The following is a 17875-nucleotide window of genomic DNA, read 5'->3' as shown; positions in this document are numbered from 1 at the left end:
CAAGAAATGAAAACTGCAGTGTCTAATAATAACTCAAGCAGAACGGGTAGGAGACAGAATATCAGCCTTGAAGGCAAAGTACAGGAGCTGGATGGCTCAGTCAGAGAAAACGATGAATTAAAAGAAAGTGCTCTATGAAATAGCACCGTTTAAAGGTAGAAGTGGAACTTAAGCTGCACATCCTACACTTATATGAAATAATTTAAATTTTTGACACAACAGCTCACTCTGGAGAGCTTTACTGCAAGCTGGATAGTTATTTTCATAACTATGCAAATGGAATGACACTAAAGAATCATCTTTCAGTATTACCTATTTCTTTAGAGATTCTAGCTTTTAAAAAAAAGAATTGTCATAATTATCATGAGGACCAGTTTTCTCTGGTGTGTTTTGAGGTTCAAGCTGTGTTGTCATGATTATGACAGGTTAAAAGGCATCCCAGCTCTGCAAGGAGATGGGAGCTCTGAAATACAGGTGCAAAACTAGGGATCTGTCTTTAAAGAACAGGGTTCTGAGCATGTTCATTTTTTAAAAAAAGGATGAAGGCTTTTATGTAAATAAATATAATATGTAAACTATACTTATACATATATATAAATATGTATTTACAAATATATATACTTATATACACGTATACACATTTTGATTTTCTGGCTTGCCGATACTTGTTTTCATACAAAGCACAGTAGACTTGTAGACCTATCTGACAGTTCAAGTAACTTATGTTTCTTAATGTTGATTGTGTATCAGTGTTTGAACTGCACAAATTCTAGTCTCAAATTCCTAAATTCCTGCTGTAGTTTATCTGAAATTTTCAATGACACCTTTTTGTGTGTTTATAAAGCATATACTAAAAGGGCTTGTTTTTTATAGAAAAAATTACTACTGAAGTACAATTTCTATGTGGAAAACATTTGTATTTACCTCTGACAGAATTATTCTGAATGAAGAATTATGTTTGATGTTTATTGGACAGATGATAGGACGTGCCTAGGAAGAGACATGAGTTATCACCCTTTGCATATGCATAAATACAAAATGGTAGCATTCCATTCCACTTGATTTGTTACACATTTTCTTAAGAATATCATAATCATTTTCCATGCATATCACACATTACTTTCTTCTATTTCAAAAACATGTAATACTGACACAAACAAATCTCACTGAAATTTCTAGATTATTCTAGTTCTCAGTAGGATCCTATTGTGTTGTGTTAGTGTAACCAGGAAGGTAGTAAGAATATATTTTAGAAGAAAAATTATGTTTCTGAGATAAACTCACCTTATGGCCTAAATTAGCATTTTTCATGTAAACATATATCTTTTACCAAATATATCCTAGGTATTTGAATTTATTTAAAAATAAATCTTTAAAAACTATTTTTTGCCTGCAATTGATGCATTAGAATGAAAAAATGAACAAAATGAGGATGAATATGATGAAATATGTTAACTATATTGTCCTCTAATTAGAAAGTGTTGGATGTATAGGAGTCAAATGTTGCCCCAGAATGAAAAGTGTGCACTCTTAAGTCATTGTTTCACTGACTTGGCCAATTCAGTGAATTTCAGTAAAAAATACCATAAATTCACTGGTTTACACATCATGTGTGTTTTTTATATTTCTCAGTAATTTTAAAATAAACACATGATTAGGTTTACTGATGGATCAAAACCTGTAGTCTTCTCTTTAAGTTTGAGCATGAACTCAGAGAAGAAAAATGTTCTCTGTGGAAGATGCCAGTAGCATGATTATTTATAGGAGATACATTCTCATGAACATTAAAAGCTTTTGCAAGATTCTAGCTTTTCATGTCACTCCAACCTTATTACAAAGACCTTTGTTTCAATCTTTAGTGTGTGGGGAGCAAGAGAGTCCACTACAGTGTAGTCCATGTATTGACTACAGATCTGTAGATCTCTGTCTGTAAAAACATTGTACCATTTAACAGGATACTAATGGAAAATTATCAGTTTTCTCTGGCCTTGGCTATCTGCATGTATGAAATAAACAGGCATCCCAGTCTTTTTCTAAATATGGCTCTAGTATTTGAATTTGCAGGAGTTGTTGTGAGAGTGTGTAAAAGTATAATCTCACTCATTTGTATATGCATCATGATACTTTACCTAATGATGTCTGTAGGGAAAAGATTAACTGTACAGTTATGATTATAGGACCAGAGTAGACTATATCTGAAACACTCTGGACACTCCTAGATCTCTACAAATATCAACATATGGAACTGTATGAGGTAGGAATTTATAAAGTCATGTCTCCATTGGTGCCATTCCCAGTTACCAAGAACAGTATAACAAGGAGACTTTCCTTATATTTCTGTCAGTCTATGTAGTTGAAGGGGACTTGATAGTGTTTCAACATTTTCTTCTTTGAAACAGAGATGAGGAAAAAGTAACAGCTCATGTGGTTCGAACATTTTGCAGAGAAAATGTGCTTGCAAGTGTTCTAGGTACTTTGGCTTACCTATGGATCTTTCCATCCTATCGTGAGTGATCATGAACAATTTCCGTATCTGTATCAGATGGTCCCAAAGGACAAGGCACAACTGCTGGCCTTGATATCCTTTATGCTTCGCTTCAGCTGTAACTGAGTCAGACTGGCCATCTCAGACAATGATTGTGGTAGCAAATTTGTCTCATATCCTAGGGGATAGGTGGAAAGAGTCGAGTCTCCTTTGCCTTTGTGAACATGATCCAAGTCATCATTCATTTATACTTGTTAAGAGCTGACGTGTATTACAACCTAACCATGACATCATATACAAATGTTGCTTTCATTTACAGTGACCCAGAGATTACTCTAGCTGTGAGCTTAGAATGTGTGAACATCTAGGTATACAGAGAGTATGGGTCACCACCCCACAGTGATATCTAACTACAAGTAAGAGAGACTTTCCTGCTGACTCATCCCATGGGTCTCTTGCTTTTTCACACCACCATGATAAAATGTCTGGTTTTAAAGTTTTGTGCAGACATTGAAACCCCTCAAATTTCAGATGAATATATTGCAAGACTGAAGAGGATATATTTTAACTGTGAGGTCTTGGCATATATGTGTAAGGCACTGAAGAACTCCTTATCACATGCCTTATTAAGATGACTAATGAGATAGACTTTGACATTGCATTTAGTGACTGCTGTTATGACATATAAAATGCTGCATATGTTGTTGCCCATGCCTTCTATGAAATGTTTCTTCAGCAGGTAGATAATCAGCCCATGGATAATGGGGAAGGACTTAATTCTCACTGCTTGTAGGTAGTGTTTGTATTGTGAGTTAATATTTGGTGTCATCAATGTCATAGTGTTTAAGAATATCTCAGATGCACAACCTGAGAGGACTAGGAAATAGAAAAATTTCTGAAGATTTTTTCATTCTGAGGAAGTAAATCTAGAGGTTGGTATAAATTTCTTATGTGAACGCATTGGAGTGGAAGACACTATTTATCAATGAAAGACAATGATTTTGATAAAAAGTACCTGAATATCACCACATCGATTTTAATAATGAAAAAATAATCAGTCTTTGTTCTTGAATACTCTCTATAATGAGAAAATGAACCCTTGTTCATTAATTGTCAAATATGTAGTGATCTCTCTAGAGGATAATTTTTACATATGTTCTCAACTGGTTATGACCCCGCTTTAGGTTCTGGGGACTTCTCTCAGTACTCTAAGCCTAATTACACAAAGAAACAGTGGTGGGATTAAGTTCAGTAATGCATGTATGTTCTTGTGTATGAGTATGTGTTTCTCACTGGTATGTATGTATGTTTGTGAGTTTCTGTGTATCTACGTGTCTCTATTGTTGTATATACATGTGAAAGACATCCTCCTGTCTTTCTATCTGTCTGTGGAAGTGAGCATAGATTTGTTTCTATTTCTTTTGGCATGGGGTGATTCTGTCTGTGTGTATATGCATGTGTGTAATGTCAGCTCAACTGTCTGCCTATGTTTGTCTGTGTTTCATGTGTATGTACTTTAATATATCTGTTTTGCTGTGTTTGTATGTCTTTGTGTGTGTTTCTATTTGTCTGTCTTATGATGTGAGCATAAATTTATTTGTGTATCAATGTCTGTCTGTGTGAGTGTTTGAAACTATGTGTGTCTCCATGTGTGTATTTGTCTGTGTATATGTATGTTTACCTATGTATACATTTTCCTTGTTTCTGTGTCAGTGTGTCTGGCTGGGTACATATGCCTGTCTGACTGCATATGATTAAATTCGTATGTATGACTTGGCATGTATGTACATATTTATAAGTGTGTGGCTGTATTCTGTGTCTATCTCTGTATACATGTGAGGCTCTGTGTGTAGTTGTATGTTTGTGGTTTTGTGTATGTGGCTACTGCATATCTATATTTGGTGTCTGCATGCATGTCTGTGTTTGTGTTTGGCTGTTTCCACAGAGAAAACTAAACTTCGAGAATCATGAGGATAATTTAATTATCCATTTGCTTTCATTGAGATTTCCCCCCTGGGAACCTTCAATAAAACGGCCTTTAAGATGAAATCAGAATATGTTGTGGGAAATATTAAAATAGATCAGCAAGTTCCTGCATTATACTCAGGTACTCTCTGTGGGTCCGTCTCCAGATGGGTCCCACAAGGATCTCTGACTTGGCTGAGGACAGGGTGCAAACTGCGGCTGCTTCTGTTCTCAGGTGGTCCTGGAGGGATGGAGTGCAGACAGGGAGAGTCTACTGCTGTCTCTGCCACTGACCGGGTCTCAGCAGCGGAGAGGGAAAAAGTGTTATAGCTCTTTGAAAAGTGTTATAGCTCTTTAAAGTGCCCCATGAGGCACCCACTGGCCAGCGAAGAGGGGAAGGGCCGTGACAGAAGCTCTCAGACAACAGGAAGAATCTCGCCACCTTTACTTCTGAGTTTGGGCTATATATACAGTTTTGGGGGTGGGTTAGGGTCTGGCAGCAGGTAACCCCTATTGGCTTGGTCTGAGAGCTTGGGAATGCCTCATCTGCATGACGGTGCTACTCCTACGTGACCGATGACCATGGGCCTCTCTGTGGGAGGAACTGTGGAGGGCTGAAGCTAAGAGAGCCAGAGACCTGGGAAGAGCTTGAATGCCTTCCGTCCCAGCGGTTATCCAGGGGTCCGGGGTTCTAAAGCTCATTCTACCAGGCATCCGGCTTTTTCTCATAGTTCACCACCCTACCACTCTCTGCCCTAGCGTGCTGGCTGGCCATGCGCTCGCAGGCGATGGCTGACCTGTTCTTATCTCGTGGAGACTCTCTGACTCAGAACTCCAAAATCTCTCCACTTAGCTTGCTAAGTTCCCATTGTCGTGTTGCTACCATGCCAGCCCCATACTTCAAGACCCTGATGGCTTTGAGTTTCTCATCATTTAGTTTGATGTTGGCTACTGGCTTGCATTATATTAGTTTGATTATATTTAGGTATGAGTCCTCTATTTCTGATATCTCTCATACTTTTAACATGAAGTGGTGTTAGATTTTATCAAAGGTGTTTCATGTTCTAAAGAGATAATCATGTGATATTTTGTTTCTGTTTGTTTATATACATACATGGAACTCCACACAATAATAGTTGGAGACTTCAACACACCACTCTCACTAATGGACAGGTCATTGAAAAAGAAACTAAACAGAGGCAGAGGTTATGAACAGAATGGATTTAGCAGATATCTATAGAATATTTCACCCTAAAATAAAGGAATAGACATTCTTCTCAGGACCTCATGATACCTCCTCCAAAACTGAGTATATAATCAGTCACAAAACAAGCATCACCCAATACAAGAGAACTGAAATAATCCCATGCATCATATCACATCACCACAGACAAAAGATGGCAGTCAATAACAACAAAAACAGCAGAGAACCCACATATCCATGGGTGCTGAACAACTCTCAATGATAAATCGGTCAGGGAAGAAATAAAGGAAGAAATTAAAGACTTCCTGGAATTCATTGAAAATGATGACACAGCATACCCAAATTTATAGGACACACACACACACACACACACATACACACACACATAAGTATGGCTAAGAAGAAAATTCATAGTACTAAGTGCCCTGGTAAGGAAATTGGGGACATCTTATGTTAGCAAATTAACAGCACACCTGCGAGCTCTAAAACAGATAGAAGTAAACTTACTGAAGAGGAGTAGACAGCAGTAAGTAATCAAACTCAGGGATGAAACCAACCAAACAGAAGCAAAGAGAATGATACAAAGAATCAATAAAACCAAAAGCTGGTTCTATGAGAAAATCAACAAGATAGGAAAGCTCCCAGCCATGCTAACTACAGGGCACAGAGACTGTATCCCAATTAACAAAATTAGAAATGAAGAGGGAGACATGACCGCAGAAACTGAGAAAATTAAAAAAAAAATCAGATTCTACTACAAAAACCTATTCTCCACAAAACTGGAAAATCTTTATTAAATGGACGATTTCCTAGACAGACACCATGTATTAAAGTTAAATCAAGAGCAGGTAAACTATCAAAACATGCCCGTATCCCCTGAGGAAATAAAAGAAGTTAATAAATATCTCCCAATCAAAAAAAGCCCAGGGCCAGATGGCTTTAGTGCAGAATTCTACCAGACCTTCAAAGACGAGCTGATACCAACACTCCTCAAACTATTCCATAAAATAGAAAAGAAACACTACCTAATTCATTCTATGAAGCCACAATTTTTTGATAACTAAACATACAAAGATCCAACAAATGAAGAGAAACTCATACCAATTCATCTGATGAATATCAATACAAAATTACTCAATAAAATTCTTGAAATTGACTTAAAGAACACATCAAAATGGTCATTCACCATGATTAAGTAGGCTTCATCCAAGGGATGCAATGGTCATTCAATATATGACAATCCATTAATGTAATCTACTATATAAACAAACTTTAAAAAAAATACCACATGATCATTTCAGTAGATGCTGAAAAACATTTGGCAAAAGACAACATCCCTGCATTTTACAAGTATTGGAGAAATCAAAAATTCTAGGCCCTTACTTAAACATAATAAAAGTAATAAAAACTAAACCAACAACCAATATCAAATTAAATGTAGAGATACTTGTAGCAATCCCACTAAAACCATGGACAAGACAGCAAAGCCCATTCTTCCCATATCTATTCAATATAGAACGCGGAGTTCTATCTAGAGTCATAAAACAACAAAAAGTATATCAAGGGGATACAAATTGACAAAGAAAAATTCAAGGTATTACTATTTGCAGATGATATGATAGTATTCATAAGCAACCTCAAAAATATTACCAGAGAACTTCCACAGCTGATAAACTACTTCAGAAAAGTAGCTTCACACAAATTAACACAAATAAATCAGTAGCCTTCCTTTATACAAAAGAGGAAATTCCTAAGAAAGAAATTAGGGAAAAACAGCCTTCACAATAGTCACAAATAATATAAAATATCTTGGAGTAACTCTATCCAAACAAGTGAAAGATGTATATGATAAAAACTTCAAGTCTCTCAAGAAAGAAATGGAAAAAGACATCAGACAATTGAGCAAACTCCCATGCTCATGGATTGGTAAAATTAACATAGTAAAAAATGGCCTTCCTATCAAAAGCAATCTACAGATTCAATGCAATTCCCATCAAAATTCCAACACAATTTTTCAAAGACATGGAAAGAGCAATTCTCAGTTTCTTATGGCAAAAGAAAAAAACCCTGGATAGTGAAAACAATTCTTAACAATCAAAGAACTTCTGTGAGAATCACCATCCCTGACCTCAAACTATACTACAGAGCAATAGTGATTAAAAACTGCATGGTATTTGTACAGAGACAGACACATTGATCAATGGAATATACAGAAATGGAAGACCCAGAAATAAAGCCACAAACTTACAGACACTTGAACTTTGACAATGAAGCTAAAATTATACAATGAAAAAAGAAAGCATCTTCAACAAATAGTGCTGGTCTAACTGGCTGTCTGTATGTAGAAAATTGAAAATAGACCCATACTTGTCACCTTGCAAAAAGCTCAAGTCCACATGGATCAAGGACCTCAACATAAAACCAGATACACTTAATCTAATAGAAAAAAAGTGGGAAAGAGCCTTGAACTCATTGACACAGGGGGAAATTTCTTAAATAGAACTCCAATGGCTCATGCTTTAAGATGAAGAATTTATAAATGGGACCTCATGAAACTAGAAAGCTTCTATAAGGCAAAGAACATAGTCAATATGACAAATCGGCAACCTACAGACTGGGAAAAATACTTCACTAACCCCACATCTGATAGTGGGCTAATATCCAAAATATATAAAGTACTCAAGAAGCTAACCACCAAAAAACCAAACATCCCAATCAAAAAAAATGGGGTATGGAACTAAACCTAAAATTCACAACAGATGAATCTCAAATGGCTGAGAAGCACCTAAACAAATGTTCTAAGTCCTTAGTTATCAGAGAAATGCAACTCATATCAACCCTGAGATTTTATCTTACACCAATCAGAATGGCTAAGATCAAAACCTCAGGTGACAAGACATGTTGGTGAGGATGTGGTGAAAGAGGAACACTCTTCCATTGCTCGTGGGATTGCAAACTGGTGCAACCACTCTGGAAATCAATCTAGACATTCCTTAGAAAATTGGAAATAGATCTACCTGAAGACATAGCAACACAGCTTTTGGGAATATACCCAAAAGATGCCCCACCATGCCACAGGTGCACATGTCCACGATGTTTATAGTGGCCTTGTTTGTGATACCCCAAAACTGGAAACAACCAAGATGTACCAAAACAGAAGAATGAATACAGAAAATGTGGTTCACTTACACAAAGGAATACTACTCAGCCTTTAAGAATGAGGACATCCTGAGTTTTTCAAACAAATCAATGGAACTAGAAAATATTACCCTGAGTGAGGTAACTCAGACCCGAAAGGACATGCATTGTATGTACTCATTGATAAGTGGACATTAGCCATAAAATAACCAAGATACAGTCCACCGAGTTCCATAAAGGTCAACAAGCTGAAAGACCCAAGTGAGGATGGCTCAGCCACTTGGGAGGTCAAAGAAAGCAATCAAAAGTGGGGAGGGAGGGAGAGACCTGAGAGGGAAAGTTAACAGGGCAGAGGAGAGGGGAATCTGCTGGTATTGGGTGAGGGAGAAGAACTGAAGCCCTGGGGTCAGTGGAGGGAGAAGAGATGGGCAGCCTAGGAAGGTAGGAGGTTTGGGGGACCCTTCAGAATGCACCAGTGACCTTGGAGGTAGAAGACTCTCAGGACTCAAGGGGAACGACCTTGCATGAGGTACCCAATAGTGGAGAGGGGGAACTTGTGAAGCCCACCTCTAATAGGAAGACAGGGTATCAAGTGAGGGAAGGGGTTCCCATCCCATAGTCAAAACTCTGACCTATGGTTGTTCTTGTCTGAAAGAACTGCAGGGATGGAAATAGAGAGAAAAGTAAGGAAAAGAAGGCCCAGCGACAGGCTCCAAGTGGGATTCAGCTCAAGGGGAAGCCTCAAGGCCTGACACTAAATCTGAGGCTATGGAGTGCTCACAAAAAGAGACCCATAATAACTGTCCTCCAAAAGAACCAACAAGTAGCTGAAAGAGTCAGATGCAGATATTTGCACCCAACCAATGAATAGCAGCTGCTGACCCCTGTGGTTGAATAAGGTGAGGAGGAGGGAGACCCATAGGAGGACCAGCAATCTCAACTAACCCATACCCTCCATATCTCTCAGGCACTGGACCATCAACCAGGCAGCATAAACCAGCTGATATGAGGTTCCCAACACATATACAGTAGAGAACAGCTGGCTCTGGGATCAGTCAGAGAAGATGTACCTAACCCTCAGGAGACTGGAGGCCCCAGGGAGTTTAGAGGTCTGTTTGGGTGGTTGGTGGGTGAGGGGGACATCCTCGTGGAGACAGGTGTGAGAAGGGGATATGGGATTTGGAAAAGTCAGATAGTGTATGGGAGGAATGGAATGTGGAATGTAAATAGATAAATGAATAAATAAAAGATTGAAAAGAAAGACAATATCTACAGAATTTAGGAAACATGGTGCATGGGAGATGGTGCCTTATCAGAGATTTCACCCAGTATTCAAGTGCTTTTTGTACAGGAAGGTACAGTACATATTAGAAAAGGAAAAATGGAAATGTCAAAATATAAACCTTTCATCTACAATGGTGTCCTGTCTACAAGATAGCTAGGGTGCAGCCTGCACAAAGTGAGCTATAGGAGTATGCAACCAATAAATGTCCGATTTGTCGGAATTCCCACTCTATGAGAGTGAACTCAAGTAAACACTGCTTATGTGACCAAGAGTAGAGGATAGATAGACCAAATATCACTGAAAACAAATTCTATTACTTTTACAAAAATAATAATAACATGACTATTAATAGCATTGTCTTATACTCATAAAAAAAAAATCCTTACTCAGCCATCATCAGAAAATCTTCTTTCTGTAGCAGAAGGGAAGAAATACTTACATCAACACCCAGACAGACTGCTCAGAGTTAGAATCTTATATCTAAAAGGGCTATCTCCTTAAAATATCTCTCTTCAGGCTTTAGGAAAGACCATGGAAAAAGAAGTAGAGAAATTGAGAAAATCAGAGGTGATTTAGGTCACTAAGGAAACAAGGTTTTCTAAATCAACAGAAATGACACAGAATAGAAACACATATATAGAAACAACTGATAAAGGGCCTACATTGTTCTTCTCCATGGGTCCTAGCACTGAAATTAGAAGTAGAAACATGCCCCATCAATAATCTACAAGGAATGTCTAACTAATAGCCACTTGCCAATCAAAATTTCATTTATTTTAAGGAGTTGCTACTCCTTAAAATAAATCAAACTAATTTTAAGGGTAGACTGCATGCCTAGCAAAACACTGAAAACAGAAAATGAAATCAATTGCTACTTTGGAGATCTGTGTCTCAATTTTTTTTTCAGGGCTCTCTCCTCACCTCTCATTTTTTTAAATGTAAAAATCATTGTTCTATTCTCATTTAAACCAAAAGGTTCTTTGCATGTATATTTTGGCTTCAAAATTAGAGTTGTTAATGATATTCCTGGTAGTGTGACCATATGAGTCTCTGATTTTCATGCCTTTTCTTGAAGTCTGTTCCTAATGTTTATTTCTTTTGTCTAATTCATATGAGTTATTTTTTATTTATCTTAGTACATTTTATATTAATCTGTACTATTATCCACCAGAATTCTGATGGTTTTCTAAAGAGAGATAAAACTTGGTGGATCCAGATAAAAGGGATATAGGGAGGGACTGGATGAATTGGATGGAGTCAGAACCTTAATCAAAGTATATTATGAGAGTGAAAATTATTATTTTTCCCCTTTGGGCATCTTTTATCTTCATATAACTGGCTTTAAGGATTTTTTCTGCTCCAAATGTCATGCAATATGCAGAGATTGTAGAAGAAAGATAGCTGGCCTCAAGCTATGACATATTACTTGTCTGATTTTGGTTGTGTTTTCATACTGGTGTGGAGGCATCTCAGTTTGTGGTTATAATGAGTCTCCGTGAAAATTTCGAAACTCAGGATTTTTTAGTTTTGATTTTTGTTTTCTACTTTTTTGATAGGCATTTGGTTCCATTCTTCTGTTTTCTCTTTGGTCTTCTGATTGGTGTGACTTATTACTCAGCGGCTCTCCATTCTACTTCCATGCTGGATTTCTTGTGGCTGGCATGGTCTCGTATACAGCATGGGGTCTTCACCCAAGCTAAGAACTGGGAAATGGTGATACAGAGATGGAGGTGCTTAGTTGTAGATGTGATGGTGGGAGCACTGAGACAGTGGAGTAGAAACTTGGACAGGCTCCCTAGCAGGAATTCTAGTGCACTCTTTATTCTCTGGTAGAGCAGGGAATCTCCCACAGGTAGAGCATGGTATCTCTCACAGATTCATGGGGCTTGCACACTGTAATGTGAAATGGAGAGGATTGGAGGTAATATTTGTTGGTGGACACACAGACAGTTTGGGAAGTTCATGTCAAGAATACTGGAGGCCAGTGTGCTCTCTGTTAGCTTAGGGAGTCTATGCCACAGTTGGAGACTTAGATACTGTGAAGAGAAGGTGGATGAGTAGTGATAAGTTGGATGACCACCTACAGAGTGAAAGAGTATGGGAGTTAGGATTGCAGTGGCAAATCTGGACTTCTGGTTACTTGCATGGTCTCTGGTAGACCCCTCATTTGACCATGTAGATTTGTGTTGGTTTGTCACTGCTGTTCTATGTTGTAAGTAGTCATTTCCTCACCTTCCATAATGTTTTCCCAGTGATCAAAACAAATGTGGCAACAAAGAACACTTCTGACCTGGTAATTATCACAAAGTAATTGAAAATTTAATGATTGAAAACTCTGCCATATTTCTGACAAAGTTTCCAAGTTCCAACATGGGGCTGTGTTTTATCCTTGGTTATGAACATACAACAATGTACTTTGCACAATGTGTCCCATAATGACTTGCAAGTATGTAGGGCAACTATAGATTTTACTTTCCTATCCACTCCATCAGACCCAATCCCCAAATCTCTTTTCCATCTCAGCAAGATATGACCACGTGTGGCCTTCATTTTCTTCCCCTGGTCCTGTTGATAGTAGAATAATTAAGTCTGTACCTCTTAACTTCTTGTTCCTTACTCATTGCTTTATCATTGCCACAAACACCAGGAGACATTCTTTGAGAACAGACAGACCAGTCCAGCAAAAGAAACATTAAACTGCACTCCAGATGTTCATTTCTCCTTCACCTCCTTCAAAAACAATACTCTGGCCCTGTCACACATAAAAAATTGAGTGATTTCACAGTATTTATTCAACACTACAATGTAAGCCTCTAGAATAATAAGAAATAATCACACCCAGTAGGTGTAGACAGAAAATCATAGTTAAACTGTGGAATTAAATCAATTAAAAAACAGATTAATACAAAGAGTGTCAATTAAAGAAAAAATATCAACATGATCAAGAAGTATTCCAAATCAATGAAAAATGGAAAGAGTATATTCAACTTATAAAATTAAAAATAAAGAGGGGGGTTTAATAATAGAAAAAGAAAAAATCTAGATAATCATAAAGACATATGTCAAAACCTTATTCTCCACCAATATAAAATCTGAAATATAAGGGTATTTTACACAATACATACCAATTTCTACAGTTAAAGAAAATCATAATAACAATTTACACAGAACTCTAACCAACAGTGAAATAAAAGAATTCACTAAAATTCTCTTAACTCTTCCCACCCCCAGAAGTGAGAAGTAAATAATTTTAGGACAGAATTCTTTGAGACTATCAAAGGTATAACATCATTAGTCCGATATTATCCCAAACAAGAGAAGCATGAACTTTGGTGTTACATGATTGGGGAGCAGGTAAAGGAGTGCCATCCTTCAAACCTGATAACGTTTGTTCAGACAGCTGGATGGAACCACATAGCTGGTAAAGGACCTTCCTGAGCTGGGAAGAAGTAACTTATTCCATTATCAGAAGCTAGTGTATTTTACAAACTGGTCACAGCTGTCTGGGAGCATTTAATTGCCTCTTTCCCATAGTCTAAAAGTGGACTTTTATCACTTCAAGGATATTGGCTCCTGCTTCCTTCAAGGGCAGGTGCCATCTGCACTGGAGAAGTACTAGTTGTTTATCAGAAGGGGGAGGGCAAGACTTGGAGACTAGGGTAGGCTGCCTTTTGTCTGCTTCCAAGGCCAGCATCTGCGGGGGTGGGGTGGGGTAGGGGGGGATAGGGGGAAGGGAGTTAGCTTTGGCTTGGCTCAGGGACAAGTGAAGTGCCTGTTAAGAATTAATGCAGAGACAGGGACAGGATACCTCATATCTATTCACGTGCAGTCCCTCCAGCAATGGCGGAGTATTCCTCTTTCTCCATATCCTCACCAACATCTGCTGTCACCTGCATTTTTTGATGTTAGCCAATCTGATTGGTGTGAGGTGGTGTGAGGAGGTCGTTTTGATTTGCATTTTCCTGATGATTATGGATGTTGAACATTTCCTTTTTTATTGGTTATTTTATTTATTTACATTTCAAATGTTATCCCCCTTCCAAGTTTCCCCTCCACAGAACCGTTATCCCCTCCCCTCCCCCTGCCTATATGAGGGTGCTCCCCACTAGCCCACCCACTCCTGTCTCAGTGCCCTAGCATTCCCCTACCCTGGGTCAATGAGCCTCCACAGGAACAAAGGGATCCCCACCCAGTGATGCTAGATAAGGCATCCTCTACTACATATCTATCTAGAGCCATGGGTCTCCTCCCACCCTATGTGTACTTTTTGATTGGTGGTTTAGTCCCTTGTAGCTTGGGGATTCTGGTTGGTTGATAGTTTTGGTACCCCTATGGGGTTGCAGACCCCTTCAGCTCCTTCCGTTTTTGACCCAATTTCTCCATTGAGGTCCTTACACTCAGGCCAATGTTTGGCTGCCTGCATGTACAGCTGTATTGGTCAGGCTCTGGCAGAGCTTCTCAGGGAACAGCTATACCATTCTCCTATCAGCAGGCACTTCTATCACCAGCAATAGCGCCTGGGTTTGGTGTCTTCAGATGGGATGGAACCCTAGTTGGTGCAGTCTCTGGATGGCCTTTCCTTCAGTCTCTGCTCTACTCTTTGTTCCTACATTTATTTTGACAGGAAGAATTCTGGATTAATATTCTTGAGGTGGGTGGGTGGCCCCATTCCTCAAACGGGGGCCTTGCCTATCCACTGGATATGGTCTCTACAGGTTCTATCTACACTTTGTTGGGTATTTTGGCTAAAGTCTTTCCTGTTGGGCCTGGGAACCTCTTGGGTCCATGGCTTCTGGGATTTTCTAGTGGCTACCCCCAATTTGAGATTCCTGAATTGAAAATTCTCTGTTTAGCTCTGTACTCCATTTTTTAATTGGGTTATTTGGGTTTTTATTTTCAGTCTAACTTCATGAGTTTTGTATATATTAGATATTAGCCCTCTATCAAGATGTAGGGTTGCTAAAGATTTTTTTTCCCAATCTGTGGGTGGCCTTTCATTCTATTGACAGTATCCATTGCCTTACAGTAGATTTTCAACTTTATGAGGTCTCAGTTGTTGATTGCTGATCTTAGAGCATACACCATTGGTGTTCTGTTCAGGAAATTTTCCTCTGTGCCAGTGTATTCGAGGTTTCCCTCACTTTCTCTCTTCTATTAGATTCATCATATCTGGCTTTATGTGGAGGTCATTGATCCTCTTGTACTTGAGCTTTGTACAAGGAGCTAGGAATGAATAAATTTGCATTTTCCTACATACTGACCACCAGTTGAATCAGCACCATTAGTTGAAGATGCTGTCTTTTTTTCCACTGGATGATTTTAACTTCTTTGTCAAAGATCAAGTGACCATAGGTGTGTGGATTGATTTCTGGGTCTTAAGTTCTATTCTATTGATCTACCTGCCTGTCGCTGTGCCAGTAACATGCAGCTTTTATCACTATTGCTATATTATAGCTTGAAGTCAGGGATGTGATTCCCTAAGAAGTTATTTATTGTTGAGAATAGTTTTTGCTATCTTTTTTTTTGTTATTCTAAATGAATTTGAGAGTTGATCATTCTAACTTTGTGAAGAAATGAGTTGGAATTTTGATGGGGATTTCATTAAATCTGTAGATTGCTTTTGGTAAGAATGCCATTTATCCTCTATTAATCTTCCCAATCCATGAGCATACAAGATCTTTCATTCTTCTGAGGTCTTATTTGATTTCTTTCTTCAGGACTTGAAGTTCTTGTCATATAGATCTTTCACTTGCTTGATTAGAGTCATACCACAATATTTTTATATTATTTGTGACTATTTTGAAGGGTGTTGTTTCCCTAATTTCTTTCTCACCCCACTTATTCTTTGAGTACAGGAAGGCTAATGATTTGTTAGTGTTAGTTTTATATCCAGCCAGGTACTATGCTGAGGTTCTAGGAGCTTTTGGGTCCGATTTTTGGGGTTGCTTATGTATGCTATCATATCATCTACAAATAAAATCTTGACCTCCTCCTACTCAATTTATATCCCTTTGATCTTGTTTTGTTGTCTAATTTCTCTGGCTAGAACTTAGAGTACCATATTGAATAGGTGGGGAGAGATTGGGCAGCCCTCTCTTGTCCCAAATTTTAATGGGATTGTTTTGAGTTTGTCTTCATTTAATTTTATGTTGGCTATTTGTTTGCTGTATATTGTGTTTATTATACTTGTGTATGAACCTTGAATTCATGATTTCTCCAATATGTTTAATATGAATGGGTGTTGTATTTTTTCAAAGGCTTTTTTTTAGCATCTAATGAGATGATCATGTGTTTTTTTCTGTTATTTATATAGTGGATTACATTGGTGGATTTCAGTATGTTAAACCATCCCTTCATTCCTGGGATGAACCCTACTTGATCATGGCAAATGATTATTTTCATGTGTTCTTGCGTTCTGTTTGTGAGAAGCTTACTGAGTATTTTTGCATCAATATTCATAAGAGAAATTGAAGTTCTCTTTTTTGGGGGATCTTTCTGTGGCTTAAGTATCAGTGTAACTGTGGCGTCATAGAAAGAATTGGGTAGTGTTTTTTCTGTTTTTATTTTATGGAATAACTTGAGAAGTTTTGGTATTAGGTTTTTTTCGAAGGTCTGATAAATTTCTCAGTACAAGGATCCAACCCTGAGATTCTGGTTTTTGTTTGTTTGTTTGTTTGTTTGGGAGATTGCTAAAGATTGCTTCTATATTCTTAGGGGTTATGGGCCTGTTTAAATGGTTTACCTGACCCTGATTTAACTTTCGTCCCAGGTATTTGTCTAGAAAACCAGGAAACAATGAAAAGATGAAACATAAGAATAATAGGTATAGAAAAGAGTGAAGATTCACAAGTCAAGGGGCCAGCAAATATCTGGGGAGATGGACAGGTTTCTGGCGGGTGGTGTGTCTTCATCTTGGTATCCTGGGGATCCATGTTACACCAGGTATTGGGATAGGGTTTGATTTATCACCTAAAATCCTGGATGTGTCAGAACACCTGGAGAGTTGAGCTGCAACTGGAGTGTGTTCTGGGTTGGTGGTGATCCAGGCACAGGTGCAAATGGAAGACACTATTTGTTTCTATGATGCTAATTGTAAGAATTCCTCACAGCAACTACTGGAATGCAAAACTAGCAAAATCAATGTAGAAAATCAAATACAAACTAGAAGAAACAGGTCTAAGCAATGTAGTGATCAGTAAGAACTAAGGTTCAGGTTTGAAGATCATATTTTAGAACTCAAGTAAATATTCAGCTTAATTTATCTTGATATTTATCGGGAATATGAGTGCTAGGTCTTACGTAGTATTTGAAATGAGCACACAGATTTAGCATTCTTTCTGGATCTTGTTGAATATTTAGAATGCAAGAGAACCCAGAGGAGCTCAATGTCTGAAATGTAAATAAAGTATTTAAAATTAAAAAAATTATATCAACCTTCATGCTATATAGTGGAGGAAAATAAAATCCTAACCATATAGGAGAATATTCTAAATGTATTTAAAAATATGTAAATAATTACTGACAAACAGAAAAGTATCTCCTCAGAATGAAGAAAACAATCAAAGCTATAACAACCAGCATAAACTCAGAATTAAAAAGGAAGGTTTTAGTGCTATCTAACTTGGAGAACTGTCCTTCATTTCTATAATTTAACAAGCCTAGACAAGGTTACAGACAAGAGAGCTAGGGATTCAACACTGGGAGTGATTTTTAAATCAACATATTTGACAGAAACCTAGTAAGTGAACTATAAATTTCACTTCTTTAAGTGTGAAGTAAAATAAATAAATAAATAAAT

This window comes from Grammomys surdaster, unplaced genomic scaffold (genome assembly GCF_004785775.1).
Source record: "Grammomys surdaster isolate TR1022 unplaced genomic scaffold, NIH_TR_1.0 734, whole genome shotgun sequence".
NCBI lineage: Eukaryota > Metazoa > Chordata > Mammalia > Rodentia > Muridae > Grammomys > Grammomys surdaster.
Note: the sequence above shows the minus strand (reverse complement) of the source record.